Here is a 15,182-nt window from a genome sequence, read left to right as displayed (position 1 = left end):
GGAAAGGAATATAGGGAAGGAACAGCCAGGGCCTGGAAGGGAAAAGAGTGAACCATTACAATATAATTATCAGAACTTTCAATAAATATGTTGAATAATTGACTAAATAGAGAATACCAATGAAATAGACATTACAATCAAAAGGCTTGGAAAATAAGAATTCATTGATCAAAATCCATTTTCCAATGGAATCCTATTTAAAATTTTAAATTTAATGGAAGAGCAGGCAGTTGATACTTCCTATTGCCCCTTCTTTTCAGGGCTCATGAGTATAAGAGCTGGCGATCCTTGATGTCAAGATATCACCAAAAGCCCAAGTGTCTATTTATGCTAAATATAGGAGTTAACTGCCACTGCTGTGTGATTCTTTATAGTAGCAGGCACATATATGCTTGTGAATTCTTGCCTACCTGAACTCCAAAGGACAGAAACCAAAGTAGAGAGTGGATGTCTTCTGCCCTAGGTGTGGTATAATTTATATATAATTTAAAATATTTTAAATGTATTTGTTACATTAAATTTTGGGAATTTGGGAACATTAAAGTTCCCAAATATCTCCCTCCCTCCCTCCCTTCCCCACACCAGAGAAGGCATCATTTGACAAAAAGATCATATATATGATAAAAATGTCATCTATTTCCAGAGAAAAAGAATTGAGTCTGAATTCAGACTAAAGCAAACTTTTTTTTCACTTTCCTAATATTTTTTCTATTTGAGTTTCCTTCCACAAAAGGATTAATATGAAAAAATGTTTTATATTACTGCATATATAAAATCTATATGAGATTGCTTACTATCTCAAGGGGGTTAGGGAGATGGAGGGAGGGAAAGAATTCTTTATTTTCAATAATTCAATATTCTTTGAAAAATGTGGTAAACTGTTTTACATGTAACTAGGGAAATAAAATAAAATAAAAATAGATCATGTGTATATATATATAAAACTTCATCCTGCTTATTTCTACTTATCAGTTCTTTCTATGGAAGAATAAATAAGCTCAACTCTTCTTGTCTGCTAATAGCTCTTGACCCTAAACATAGTCTGCCTACTTGGATACTGCAAACCTATTTGTGCTTATCTCCTAGGCTAGTTCTGGACCCAGCCAGCCCCTCAACCCGGATTTATATTTGTATCTCCTCTAAAGGACTGCTCAGCAATGATGGCCAATTTGTCTCACCAGATTCCAGGTCAAGATTTTTCTGTCCTGCTTAGGCACCATACAGATCTCATCATGACATGGGGTTAACTGCTCCAAAAAGTCAACAGGAAGGATCTGATGAGAAGCCCATCTCTTCACCAAAATGGAAGAGGCAATGAGGATCAATCTGGTGTGTGTGTGTGTGTGTGTGTGTGTGTGTTTTAACCCTTACCTTCTGTCTTGGAATCAATACTGTTTTTAAAAAAAAATTGGATTTGAGGGCAGCTGAAGGCTCAGTGGATTGAGAGTCAGGCCCAGAGACCTAGAGTCCTGGCCTCAGACACTTCCCAGCTGTGTGACCCTGGGCAAGTCACTTAACTCCCATTGCCTAGCCTTTACCACTTTTCTGCCTTGGGACCAATACACAGTATTGATTCTAAGAAAAATGATTTATTTTTGGATTTCCTTAAGATTTAACCTTATGCAAATGGAGATAGAATTCATACCTTAATTTATCAATGATGTGAAACCCCTCAAACTGTCATAATGGTATTACTGAGTCAATAGAAACTTCTAAATGAGATTTTCAAGTGAGGATAGGTCTTCCTCAGTGGTGTTGGTGTCAACTACTTAGTTTGATTAGTCTGAATACAGATTACACTTCCTGCCCTTCAACCTTAATTTGGCTTGAATGAAACCTCAGTGTGAATAATCATAATCTTGGTACATGCATTATACAAATTTTTATTGTTGTTTAGTTGTTTTTCAGTTGTCTTACTCTTTGGGCCCCCTTTTGGGATTTTCTTGGCAAAAATACTAAAGTGATCTGCTATTCTGTCTCCAACTCATTTTAAAAATGAGGTAGAGTTAAGTGACTTGCCCAGGGTGATACAATAAGTGTCTGATGCCTGATATGAACCCTGGTCTTCTTGACTCCAGGCCTGGTGTTCTATCCATTGTGCCACCCAGCTGCCCCATGGCAAAAGCTTACTAAATGCTTACTGATTGACAGATAGAGAAAATAATGACAATTAAAGGGGGTAAAAATGAAAAGAATAGTGATGCTTACCCCCTCCTTTTATCTGAATAAAAAAATTTTTAAATGGTAAATATATACATATCTTAATGATGAATATATAAATTTTGCTACATGCCTATAAAGATACATGAGAGTGTATATTTTTTCCCTTTCAAAGAAAAAAGTTTCAAAGAAACTGATTTGGAGCATCTAGGTAGCATAGTGGTTGGGCTGCCAGGTCTGGATTTGGTAGGACCTGGGTTCAAATGTGACCTCAGTCTTCCGAGCTGTGTGACCCTGGGCAAGTCATTTAACCTTATTTGCCTAACCCTTGCCTTTCTGTCTTAGAATTGCTTTAGAGTTTCAAAAGTATGCATTGTTCTCTCAGCCGTTTGAGGTAAGTACTACAGGTATTACCCCCATTTATTGTCTTAGATATGTCTTAGGATTGTTATTGAGACAGAAAGGTTTAAAAAAGAAAGAGACTGGTTTTAGATAGTTTTGGAAAGGCCACCTGGTATAGCAGATTGGATATGAATTAGGTAGATTTGGATGCAAATTCCTCCTCTGACACGTGTGGGTAAATCAATCACTTAAATTGCCTCAGCAATGTGTAAAATGGGGGTAATACCTGTAGTACTTACTTGGAATCAAGTTCTATCTACTTACACTCCCTACCCCAGGGCTACAGCTGACTCTCAAAAACAGTAAGTTGTACAACAGTTGCCATCTACATCAGTAGGGAAAGTTTCTTGACTAAGAATTCCTTATATTAATAAAATCAATAAGCCAAATTTTATCTCCTAGTCTTCTCTAAATTAATCCTAACTCATTTCATATATATTTATTGTTCTCCAACTTCTCCATATTTTACAATATATAAGCATATGTGTGTATATATGTACACAACCATATAATATATATAACTAAAAAAAAGAAATTTAAATAAAGCCTAGATAATATTGAATTATGGAGGAACCTAGGACAAATTAGGCCCACTGAAGAAAAAACAGTCATAAAAGACGTACTTGTGAGTTTGCCTGGGATTCCATGGAAGGGCCAGATCACAAAATAGCAGCTCAAAAGTACTGTCTAGCTAAAGACATCTCCTGAAAGCTTCCTTCAAAATAGTCCTTGAGTTGTTCATTATTTTGATGACCAAAGCTTTTGTATGTCTTGACCAAATGACCCAGACAGACTCTTTTTTACTGTGGTTCCTGTAAACCCCTAAGTTATTGTCAATATTCTTCAATTGCTTGGCTTTGTAGAAGTGCCCCAGAAATGTTTTGCATAAAGTTTTCTTTTATAAACAATATTCTGTGGGAAAGTTACACCCCTAAAAATGATGTCATGCGTAGTACTCTACTTTCTATTAAAAAACCTTTCTCTTTGTCATAATAAATGGAAGACCTAGTTACAATCTGTGTGCTATACATTTTACCTGCTCAACTTTATTTCTCCCAGTCATTCAGGTACTTACTTTTTATCCTTTTATCTATCTTTTGCTTGCGAGGAGCTGGCCTACTGTAAAGCTGACTCTCTCTCTGTGGTTGTAACAGTGGGTTTAACCCCAGAACTGGCCTTCACATCCAGTCATTCATCCCCTATCACCTATCACTGAATATAGTGGATTATTTTTCAGTTCTCAGATATTATTATATTCCCTCTATTACATATCATTATAATCCATTAAAGTTCTACCACAATCATCATCATGGGCTGGGGAAGGGGTGCTGCTTTCAAAGCTCTAAGTCTGGGTGGGATACAAGCTCTGGCAGTACTACCAAGGTAGTAAGGATTTCAAGATCTACCTAGAAATGGACTATGCTAGTCTTACGACGAGCATAAAAAAAATTTTTTTTAAGGCAAATAGGGTTAAATGACTTGTCCAGAGTCACTGAGGCTGGATTTGAACTCAGGAAGATGAATCTTCCAGATTCCAGTGTCAGTTCTATCACTGTGCCACCTAGCTGCCCTGCTTAGTTATGCTCTAGAAGGCTCATCTCCAGATGGTATGCAATTATTTGAAGACATTTACATTTATATAACATACAAAGTAAAGACCTATCTAAAGCATCTCACGACAATGGCATCAATTGATTTTAATATCCTAAGTAGCTTTTCAATATGGTTTCAACTCAGCTGTTAGAAAAACACACACACATGATTTGCTTCAGACCTGTGAGAAAGTTTAAGGAAAGTGGATTAAAGGATGTTTGGGACCACAGCAACTTATGAGAATGTCTCCTAAGGCATGTCTACTAGGGCTAGGATTCTGTCCCAGTGGAAAGAGTACCTATACTGATGAAATAGTGGATTTTTCATTCAAAGGATGACACAACTAGTGTCACAATTTTTCTTAAAACACTATACTTGGGGGGCAGTCAGGCGACTCAGTGTATAGAGAGCCAAGCCTAGAGATGTGATGTCCTAGATTCAAAGCTGGTCTCAGACACTTCCTAGTTATGTGACCCTGGGCAAGTCATTTAGCCCCCACTGCCTAACCCTTACTGCTCTTCTACCTTAGAACCAACACATAATATTGATTCTAAGACAGAAGGTAAGCGTTTTAAAAAACAAAACTATACTTGGTTTTAGAACCTGGTCACTTAGGACCTTCTAATATTTTTCTGTTTATGTGTTAAGGCATGTTAGAACGAGATCTTCATCTGTGGAATGGACTTTCACTCAGATGGAATCTGAAATCATGTGAATCATGAATCTGAGAAGTATTAAATAAAGCAAGTGCTGAGGCAGTCATTGCCTTTGGGGATATGCCAAAGAAGATGGTCTGAGGAGTTCTGAAAATTGTTCTCTATCCCATCCCACAATGATTTCAATATTGCAATGAATTGTTGGTCTCATTGACAGGGGTACTCCAGAATATTCTTGCTTGGCCAGATTTGGCAGTCACTAGAGCCAAGTTGACTGATGTAGTTACTCCCCCATAGTGCTGAAGGTACTGAAAGTTCAAACAATACAGATAACCACAGAGGGGTAAGACAATGATCTCATCAGAATAAGTAGTCAGATGAGGAATCTGATTTATTTAAACTTTTGTCTGACACAAGTAATTTGAATCTATATAATAAATGCTCATTAATGTAAACACGGTGAAAAATATTAGGCAACATTTTAAGCTCTCTCCCCAGCTGTGAAATAGACTGCTAATCCTAGCACTCCGCATAAAACTCCAAAATACAAAAATAAAAGCATATTGGGGACTAGAAATCATGTGGGGAAAAGAATCCTACATTTTTTTCCCCTTGATTTTCTTCTTAAAGGTGGGTGGAGAGGAGAGGTACAGATAGGGCAGGAAATATAAGAATAGATATGGGATTTGTTTTGTTGATATGTTCTAGTTAAGTTTATTTTTTTTAAACCCTTACCTTTCATCTTAGAATCAATACTGTGTATTAGTTCTAAAGCAGAAGAGTGGCAATGGGGGATAAGTGACTTGCCCAGGATCACACAGCTAGGAAGTATCTGAGGCCAGATTTGAACCCAATCTTGTTGAGTTTTAATTTGATGTACACATCCAGTCTAGGGCCATCCTGAACCAAATGCACCTGTTCTCTATCCCATCACATGGGTCACTGAGATACCACTGAACATTTGGAACAAAGCTGTCTGTGCTTTGTCCCATCCCACAGGGAAAGTGAATCCAAAAGTCAAGTAAATAAAAGCTTCTTGTTTGCTTAGAAAGGAAAAAAAAAAGATGGAGGATGATTTCATTTTGATATGAAATTTAAGACCATGTCCATGAAGAAAATTTTCATAGCCCCTACCCCCCCAATCATAGATGCTTCTAGCTGGTTTACATGAAGTGTCATCCAGTATAACCCTCCTCATTTTTCAGATGAACTGAGGTTATCAGATGGGAAATAACTTGCCCAAAGTCATTTGGGGAGTTAGGGGTAGAGTTAGAACTCAAATCCTGGATTCCTTTTTCTATGCTTCCCTCTGCATCCTAGGGAAACTTAACTTCTCATTAAGGATGTAGGAAAACTTGCAGGACTAATGACAAGTGACAAATAATAAAAAATGGGTTTTGAATACATGCTATAAAATGAATTAAACATTTGTTATTTTCTTGGATGACACGTTTCTACCACATATACACACATACAGATTATAGTAAACAAAAAATCTGACTCTGAGGTTTCTACAAAGTAAAAACCAAATGGAAAACAGGAAATTAATTGCAGAAATCTGCATTAATGTAATACACAAATTAAAGGCATATCTAAAGCAACTCACAGTGATGGTACAAATTGATTTTAAGATCCTAAGTAACTTTTTAATATGATTTACCCTCAGCTGCTAGAAATCTACACACATGATCTGCATTATAGCCATGAAGATTAGGGAAAGTGGATTGTTCTCCATTCCAAAGAACATTCAATATGCTGAATTTTATAACAAACTGCAATCTGTTCAGCTAAAACAAATACTTCTGAGAATCACATTTTTATCCACAAGTTTAAATACATTTTACTATATCACTGTATATGCCTCACCTAACATGGTAATAATGGCTAAATTTAAAATCAAATTCCAGAAATGAAGGAAAGTTTGGGGCAAAGACATGTTAGAACACAGATATCTTAAGGGTCAGTTTACATAGTGGTGAATCAGTGAGTTTAAATTTTAGGTCCTCAGTCTTGTTTCTTTATTTTTTGTTATCCCACATTATAGTGTGATAGGGTGAATATGATGAACAATAATAATAATAATAATAATAATAATAATAATCTTGTTCTTTGAAAATAATTTGCTGCTGGCATGAGCCAGGCAAAAGCTCACAACAGTTGCATCTCATTTAGAGATATCCCTCCTAAAACCAGGTTTGCCACATTTTGGATCCCATAAGCTTACCAAAAAGTTTGTGGATTTGTCTTCATTATTAGTTTCATCAGCGAAGTATTGTTTTTTCTCTTTACAGCCCATCTTTTGTATGCCTCCCACTATTGCTATTCTAGTTACTTTGAATGACTGATGGATGTGTGATCCTGCTGATGGGGCTATTCCATCCAATAATGCAGGCACAATCCATCCACACCTTTTCACACTGTGGACTTTTTATCTACATCTTGCTGGAAATCTCCCATTGGGTGAACCATGCAACATGCTGGAAGTCATTCGTTAGGTTGGTTGATATTACATGAATATTATTACAGCATTGGGCTGTTCGTTGATAAACTCTCATTCTTGCTATCCCTGCTGTTCATACATCATACAATTCTCTGATGACAACCTTTATTCAGCTTCTTTTGAGCAATTCCTCTGGTCTCAGTTATCATGAGTATGCCACCTGGTACAATTCAGTTCATCCACTAGTATGTCCATTTGTTTGTCACTAGACAAGGACTCCATATTTAGAGTACCAATATCTACATTATCTTGAGTACCCTCTATACCCCACTTCCCTACCTTTCTACTACTCCACTACCATTACTGTAGAAGCTGAGGAGGGAAGGGTAGGGTGTCATTGCACAGGACAGAAAATCATTTAGTCTTTTTCTGTTTCATGCATTCAAGGGGCAAGGAGTTCATCATCAAGTTGCTAGCCTACTGGTGAATGGATTTCTGAAGCTACCCAATCTATTTTTTTTTAAACCCTTACCTTCCATTATAGAATCAAACCTAAGTATCAGTTCCAAGGCAGAAGAGTGGTAAGGGGCAGGAAATGGGGGTTATATAACTTACCTAAGATCTTACAGCTAGGAAATGTCTGAGGTCAGATTTGAATTGAGAACCTCCCATCTCCAGGCTTGGTTCTCAATCCACTGAGCTACCTCATTGCTCCCTAGCTAATCTATTTCTCAGAAAAAAAAAAAACAAACAAACCCTAAGTTTGTTGCTGGAACCATACTGAAAGTCTTTCTAGTATAGTAAGACTAAAGAGGGTTCTACCATACATTCCCCTAGCATATTCTTTGAGAGTAATGAGTGATTTCCACTGTAAATGAGAAGAAGACTTTTGTGGAGGACAAATTCTAAGTTATCATCTTGTAGACTACTGGAATAGCCTTCTTAAAAGTCTTCTCATGTTCACTCACTTCTTCCTCCAATCCATTTTTCATATAGTTGCCAAAATAATCTTTTTTATACCCAGATATGGATCATGTTACTCCTCTGCTCCAGAATCTTTGAAGGCTCTCTACTGGCCATTAAGAAAAGGACCAATTCCTTTAATTACCATGTAAGGTCCTTAACAATCTGGTACCATTTTATTTTTCTGCCCTTATTTCATATTATTCTCCTCTATTCATGTTACATGCCACCCCCAAAGCATATCTTGGCCTCATATATATGAGTCTTGGTTCACTCTATTCCTAAAGCCTGAAATGTTCTCCTTTCCCCTCTTTACGTTAGGGAACAACCAAAGATTTCTGAGTAGAGAAAAGACATAAATAGAAATATATATAAGAAAGGCAGCAGAAAGAAAGATTCACTGTTTTCTTAATTGGGTAGATTTTTTTAGGTTTTATTGATGCCTTTTGTTTTTACATCAGTCTTTTTCAGATATATTCCTCCCCCACTTGGATCAAGAGAGCCTTCCCTTGTAACAAAGGAAAAAACAAACAACCTTAATCTGATGTTCTTCAAACAGCTGGACTACACTGTGGTACATTATGTGCTGTGTGGGGGCACATTTTCACTGCTGACTGCCATGAATAAGGACAGATGTCACATGTCCTTAAGTTTGCCTTTAGGGAATCTTGGTAACATTTAAAGGAATGCCTCAGAGCATGCTTTGCTCCAGACAATTCTAAGATTCTCTATTCATGAGATATATTGCTGGTTCAGTGAAAATGCTATTACATTTCTGGAATACCATTTGGCTCAGAATCTTATACTGACAATCCATATGTATTTCTTAAGAATTACATGTAAAACTGATGATTGCACATGTAAAATCTATATCAGATTGCTTACTGTGGGGAGAGGAGTGGAAAGGAAGGAAGGAGAGAATTTGGAACTTAAAAATCTTAAAGAAAATGAATATTAAAAAGTTTTAACATGTATTTGGAGAAAAATAAAATACTTTTAAAAATGTAAAACTGGTCAAACTTATAGTATACTATCCATATTTCACAACTATAACAACGTAGTGAGTCCTACAACATATTTACAGAATATTCTGATTTTGACCTTAATAGTATTAAACTGGCTATTTTTTGTTTGTTTGATTTGGAGTGAGGGGACCTGTTGTTCTACTGTGAACATATCACTTAACATTCCCAGAGCCTCAGTTCTCTCATTTGTAAAATGGGAATAAAAATACTCATTCTACCCTTCTTAAAGAACTTGAAGGAAAATGCTTAGCAAACCTTAAAGGGAGATACATATATATGTATATAAATATACATCTAAACCTTTGTTATTTTGTTGTAATTAGTCTCCTTCAAAGGTAACATGCTATTAAATAAAATAAATACTACCAAAATAACAAAGGTTACTTGTGACTTTCAAAGGAAGAGTTATTATAACTTTATGACAGATGTTACAATGTATGATGTAAAGAAAACACTGGAAGAGAAAAACCAAAGAAAGTTTTTTTTTTGGTATGGGTTAACCATATCAAAGTGACATTCAGTCTTGGCTAAGCTATTAAATTATTGTGCATCATTTTGATTATGAGCTGCAACTATATAGTTCTTAGCCCAGAGAAGATCTTGGATAGCTGCTATCAGAACCTTATTTTTGCTTTAAAAGCACTGAGCATATTTTGTCTTGCTTACATTTATCCCTATACTGCCTTTGCTTTTTATCTACATCAAAACCACAAGGACCAAGATACAATGAGGTGATGTCAGCAGCAATTCTAGGGATCTCTTCAATTGAGGTAGTTAGCTACATTCATTCATTCATTCATTCATTCATTCATTCAACAACGCTAAGAACTGAATGTGTGAAAGGCATCTTGCTACCAAATGTTTGTTTCTCATTCAATTCTCATATTCACTGGGGCTAATTTTTCCTGCCAATGGGGAGTGAGAGAACATAATCTGTATGTATGGGGGATTTAAAAGACTCCTGCCAGCAATCAGAAAAGCAATTAGGATATGAATGGGTATCTCAGACTACCAGGGAGATGAACAAATGAACTCTTCCCATGATATGAAGAGTAACCTTAAAAATAACAAACTGAAAATAACTGTGGGTCATATAAAGGACTACAGACCCTAATGTATACCCTCTTCTTTGCTATCCTTAAGGATAGTATAGTATGTCTATATAGGAAATTCTCAAGAAATTGATTAATTTAAAAATATATATGTATATATATGCAGATACAGGTATATTTATTATATCATAATAACTGGGGTGGGAGTAATAACTCTCATACAATAGGTACTTAAATGTTGAATTAACAATACACAAAAAGCTTTTAACAACTGTTTAGTAACTAAAATCTTAGCAAAGCATAGGCCCACAGAGACCAAATAAATGATAAATAATATTGTATCTCAATTTCAAACTAAGTTCATAAATGCAAATTGGAATCCAGACCCCAATGCTCCTTATTATTTGTCAGGATAGAAACTAAACTCCCCACCAATCCTTTTCTTCTTGACCACCATCAATTAACCTCTCCTCTTTCACTTACCCAATCTGAGCATATTTTACGCACAAGCTGGTCCTCTGTGGCAGTCAGTCACCTTACTATTCTCCATTCTTACCCCTATCTTGTTTCCCTTCTCTTGATCCCTATGCATAATTTCCTTTAAGACAAAGCCTTCCCTAACATTTCACTCCAAAATTACTTCATGGCTTATGGAGGCACACAATTGGTGATCTCTAAAAGGTCTCTTCCAGATTCAACATTGTGAATCTAGATATTAAACGTCTTACTATCACTCACTACCATAGTTTAGTTTTCAAATGCTTTGACATACATTCTCTCGCTGGATCCATATACATTCTTTTCTGCATCTATTGAGATAATTATATGATTTTTGTTATATTTTATTATAGATGTAGTCAATTATGTTGACTGTTTTTCTATACTGAACCAGCCCTGCATTCCTGGCATAAATCCTACCTGGTCATAGTGTAGATCTATACACATTCTTAATAAATGCTTGTAACCTTGAATTGAATTGCTTATATATTACCTTGCAATTGCTCCTTAATTATTTCATATTTTAAGGAATTTTGCCTGCCTTTTCTATACTGCTTATGCCTTTCAGGTCTCAGTTATCTAAAGTACTTTGAGGAATGGCCAGAAACTGAGTTTTATTATGTGGCCTTTCCATTAAAATGGATCTGTCTCCAGCTCTAATCTCTAAGACCCATGGTCTGACCTGGCTCCAGCCCTACTTTCTCCTCCTACTCACTAATGGGAAATTCCAGATGATAGTAGCAGAAGAATGGTGTTGAGTCAGTGGGCAAAAGTAGAACTAGGGAGTAGGGTCAGGGCAGGGCAATTAATTATATGCTTAGTGACAGGATTGAACAAAGAATAGAATAGCAACCAGATGAATTAATTGCTTTAGGATGCCAATTTTTGTTATCCATATATTAATGTCTCTTGGACTGCAAAGACTAAGGTAGAGGGCTGACATCAACTATATAAAAACTGACTCAGCCCAAGGACATGGTACTTATGTCTTTTCCCCAGTGGTTGTAATAGCTTGAAGTCCATACATGCTAACTAACTACTATGACCTAAATATATGTTTATCCTCAGTGCCAGAAATGTTCAGTGGCCAAGGACTAACACTCACCATGATATTTAAAGTGGAAAGTGGAAGACCTTTGGGGAGGCACATTTATTTAATATATGTAGAAATCAGCACCAGAAACAAGTTTCTTGTTTTATGCCCCTCTTATAGTGTTCTTTTTGACTGTGAATGAAGGCATTGGCTTTCCCCCATCCTTCTCTCTGAATTTGTGAATTCCTGAATTTGGAACTTCAATATGTAAGTACAAAGTCATCTACTATTGCTATAAAAATCACCTCTGGAGTAAATTCATCAGCAATGGAGAGACATCATAATTGAATTGAACATTTCAATGGACCGTTTTAACTCTTAATTATTGATTAGGTTCTGCCACTCCCCAACCTAGATCTTTTTTTTCCAGTGTGAGTATATTGGTAAATACTCCCAGGATTAGAGTGACACAGGAAGAAGTTATAGACAAAACATGGGGCAATGTCTGCATATAAATTCTAAAGTACAAAGCACCTCATATGAAGAGTATACACAGGAAAGTGCTTCATAAATATATTTGTGGCAGTGATATATGCTTTCAAGAGGAACTGATGACTTCAATTCTTTTGAACTCAAAGTGAGGGAACTTGGTGATAGATCTGCTGTTGGAAGCTAGCTTTAAATCCTTGAACAGTTATAGTTCTTTGAGCAAAAATGAGCAGGATGAAATTGCAGAGCTGTGATCTAATGGTTATAATTGAATGAAATGGTTGAAGCATCTGGGGGGTCAAGATGGGTAAGAAAGGTAACTTTGGGAAGAAGGTCTAGGCTAAAATCAATTCATTAGAAAGATGAGCATAGGATCAGATGAGAGGGAAAGGATAGTGGGAAATTGGTGGGGCCCAGAGGTGAAATGGAGAAGAAATGATGTTTAGAAGACATCCATGAGAATTTGGAATTAGGGCAGATGTAAAAGTGAATAAATCTGAAAGGAAGCATAACATATGGGATGAATACAGGTCTAACATAGGAAGCTATCATTGTTTATGGTCACTGGATATTATCATTATGGGGAAAGGAGATAGGAACTTCAAGGGATCATATGATTTTGGGATGGGGTATTAATAAGGTCAGTCAGTCAACAAGCATTTACTACTATGTGTCAAACACTGTGTGAAAGCTGAAGATTAGTTCTATAGATATAAAGAATGTATAGGTGTAGAACTGAGAGTCATGGGAGCAAACAGGAACTATCAATATTAAGGAATAGAGATACTGGGGTTATTGGAAACAAGAGGCTGAGGACTGTGAATAAAGGGTTAGGTTATGCATATCCTAATATCTGCAGAAAGAATGTTATTACTTATTATTATCCCTTCTGGATAATATTATTATCCTCTCTGTATCCTTTTGGAGCAGTGGAGAGCTGGGTCTGGAGTCAGGAAAGACCCGAATTTAAATGTGACCTCAAGACACTAGCTGTATGACCCTGGTCAAGTCCCTTAACTTCTATCTGACTTAAGTTTTCTTCTCTAGAAAATAAGGGTACTAATAGCTTCTACTTCTCAGGGTAGTTGTGAGGATCAAATGAGGCAATATTTATAGAAAGTCCTTTGCATAGTGGCTGGCACACGGTAGGCACTTAATAAATGCTTATTTCCCTTCCCTTCTTTCAGAGGCTATTAGAACAAAGGAATAAGGAGTGGAAAAGGTCTTAGCAGCCCTTATCTTGTGCCTTTCATAGAATCATAGCTTTAGGGCTCGAAAGGTTCTCAGAGGTTTTACGGATGGGAAACTGAGGCCAGGCAGGTTAAAAGAATGGCCAAAGGTCACATATCACAGAGCTGGGCTCATGCTGTTGACTGACAGCTTGATGTGGGGCGCAGCGATCCCTGGATGAGAGGTGCCAGGGGCACCCTCGGGGCACAAGCGGAGGGAAGGTGGGGCCCTGCGGCGGAAGGCGGGAGTAGGGGGTTCCTTACTTGGCCCTTCAGGCTCAGGAAGTGTCTGGACTGAACCGGCAAATCAGGGGAGGGGAAACGGGTGGGTCCAGATGGAGGGGTAAAGGAGGGGGGCAGAGTGCAAAGGTCACGGGGACGGCGGGGGGCGGAGGAGGAGGAGGCGCGATCACGCGCGGAGGGGGCGGGTCACGGGAGGCGGGACGAGGGGGGGCCCGGACCCTGTGCTGGGGAGGGGGCGCTCTGAGAAGGAGCCCGGCCGGCTCAGGCCAGGCCTACCCTCCTTCCCGCCCGGATGCCCCATATGGGCTGGAGAAGATTGGGCATGCCAGACTCGGGGCCTCCGCTCCCCCTTGGGCCCTGAGCCCGCCCGGCTCCCCCGCCCCGGGACGGCACCCTCGCTTTCCCCCGCAGCCACCAACCTGACAGCCCCCGAGGCCGACTCCGCCGACAGACCGCCATGCACCGGGCCCCTCTACCAGCGCCGGCCCCGCAACCCGCCTGCGCCATAGCCCTCCCGCCCGCGCGCAGCGCTGCCTCGCCAGAAATACAGGTTCCGGGGCCGGAGCCCCCACCTCACCCGCCCGCCTGACGGCCGCGCCCCTACAGCCACCCCGGAACCTGCATTACTACAGCACAACACGCCCGATTTCCGCCCCCTGGTGAGGCGATTCTTCTGCTTATCCTGGTTCCGGGGCAACTGAAGCCTGGGCCACCAGGGCTCCGGTCGGAGTCTCTCGGAGGCTCCTCTCGAAGGCTCCTCCCCCTCCGAGGGCTGACGCGAGGGTAGAGGGGACTAGGGGAACCTAGAGCGAGGGAGCGTGTTGGCGTCATGACGCTGGGTCGGGGAGGTGTTCCTGATGCTAGGCGTCGTTATGGCAACCAGAGAGCCGCAGTCGGTCGGGATAAATTATTCATTCCACTGTTCTCCTAAGGCGATTTGGGAGGCGGCTTGGGACTTTAAGAGGGAATTCTTATACTGGCCGCCACCAGCCTGGCGACGTTGGGAACTGTCAGGACGCAAGTTCTGTCACGACCTGGGAGTCTGTCGAGACAGATCTACAGAGATGGGCGATTCAGGAGTTTACTAGCAAATGATCTAGGCTGTGAGAATATGGACTCCTTGAAGACTGGAGGCTGTCGCATTTTATCTTCATGTCTTCAGGTCTTCCCCTAATAGGTGCTTATTAAATATTTGTTGAAATGAAATTGAGAGAAAGAAGGCTGGAAAGACTCCTGGCTTCCCTCTCTCTCTGCCTCTCTCTCTCTTTTCTCTCTCATCTCCAGTGCTTTGTCCAGCGCCCCAGGCACGTAGTAAACCAGTCAGATAGTGAAGTGGCTCCCTGGGTGTCCTCTTTCACATTGTGCCACTTGGTCCTCCAAATTCTTCCATTAGAATATT

At 39.0% G+C, this 15,182-nt stretch overlaps 1 protein-coding gene across 3 annotated transcripts in view; it reads right to left on the bottom strand.

Annotated features, from left to right (window-relative positions):
- The window catches only part of ZNF76 (zinc finger protein 76), a 36,312-nt gene extending 21,863 nt beyond the window's left edge, over positions 1–14,449 (bottom strand). For all 3 annotated transcript variants that reach the window (XM_003340368.3, XM_007483727.2, XM_016430997.2), the window contains exon 1: positions 14,203–14,449. The gene's annotated coding sequence lies outside the window, so the exon portion shown is untranslated. The remainder of the gene's footprint in view (positions 1–14,202) is intronic.
- Between the last annotated feature and the right edge of the window lie 733 nt (positions 14,450–15,182).

The sequence above is a fragment of the Monodelphis domestica genome, chromosome 2 (genome assembly GCF_027887165.1).
Source record: "Monodelphis domestica isolate mMonDom1 chromosome 2, mMonDom1.pri, whole genome shotgun sequence".
Lineage (NCBI taxonomy): Eukaryota > Metazoa > Chordata > Mammalia > Didelphimorphia > Didelphidae > Monodelphis > Monodelphis domestica.
Note: the sequence above shows the minus strand (reverse complement) of the source record. Positions and strands in the feature narration are given on the sequence as shown.